The sequence below is a fragment of the Talpa occidentalis genome, unplaced genomic scaffold (assembly GCF_014898055.3).
Source record: "Talpa occidentalis isolate TD23 unplaced genomic scaffold, MPIMG_talOcc4v2.1 talOcc4.15, whole genome shotgun sequence".
Lineage (NCBI taxonomy): Eukaryota > Metazoa > Chordata > Mammalia > Eulipotyphla > Talpidae > Talpa > Talpa occidentalis.
This window is the reverse complement of record NW_023601543.1, coordinates 61,005,584-61,006,898: the sequence shown is the minus strand read 5'-3', so window position 1 is coordinate 61,006,898 and position 1,315 is coordinate 61,005,584.

The following is a 1,315-nucleotide window of genomic DNA, read 5'->3' as shown; positions in this document are numbered from 1 at the left end:
CCATAGGTGATATTCAGTAAGGTACAACATGCTTTCACATGTGCACTTCCCAAGAAAAACAAATGAATCTCAAAGCTGTGCTGCAGGCTTATTAAGCTACACCTGTGTTTAGGTGTGCTTGTCCTTGCATCTCTTCAACAGAGAAAGTATATGTATGTCATTGGTCCCCGAAATCGTCCATTTGTGGGTTGAGAGCCCACAGTATGTTATTTTATAACTACGACACCATCAGTGGGGAAAGCCAATGTGGCAGGGAGAAGGGAAGAGGGAAGAGGGAGGAGAGGAGTGTGGGAGGGAAAGGGTAGGAGGAAGGGAGCGAGAAAGAAACATTCTAATGATTCAGATGGAGGGTTCTTTCACATTGCTTGTAGTCTATCTTAAGTATATTAAACTATCCCATCTGTTTCCTTTTGTTTCTCATGCTGGATTTTAAATTGACTTAATAAACTGTGTGTTTATTATTTGCATTATAATTTGGTCTGTGCAACTGTCTGTTCTGTAACCTCTGGGATTCTGGGATAACTTGCCCGAAAGGACCCTTGATAGGCCTCCATTGCATCAAAATGTTTTCCATGTGATACAGTAGATCACCATTATTTTGTTTTTTTACTATGCAACTCATCACTCTCAACTAGCACCCCAAGACAGTACCAGTAATATTCAATAGGAGCCTTCTCTGTCACATGGGAAAGCACACTTGCAATGGTTATAATGGTTTCAAAATCAGTTCACAAGTTTTTTGCTCCTTCTCCTTTCAAGATGTGGAGCTTAATTTTATTCTCTTTGTCTGGGCAAGGCTTAGAGACTCACTCCTAATGAATAATGTATGACACAGTACTGTTATGTAACTTCCAAGACTAAGTCATAATGGCACTGTGGCTTTCCTCTTGCTTCTCTCTGTCTTGGATAATTTCTTCTTGGTGTTGGTGAAACCAGCTGCAATGTTGTGAGGACATGTAAGTAGACCTTGGGTGTGACCCATTTGGTGAGAATGGTGGTTTCCAGCCAACAGCTGAGTGAGTGAGCTTGGGTTGGATCCTCCAGTTTCAGACAAGCCTTTACACCACTACAGCCCCCACCAACTTATTATGACCTCATGGCAGACCCTGAACCAGAACCACCCACTAAGCCACTCTCAAAGTTTTGACCCAGAGAAACTTTTAGATAAATATTTTGTTGTTGTAGGCAACCACATTTTGGGTTAAGTTTTTACACAGCCATAGGTAACTAATACAATGATCCACTATAATGAGTAGTGAGGAGGAGGGGTTCTTACATTTGAATACTCATGGGGAAGGAATCCTTCATTTCCTTC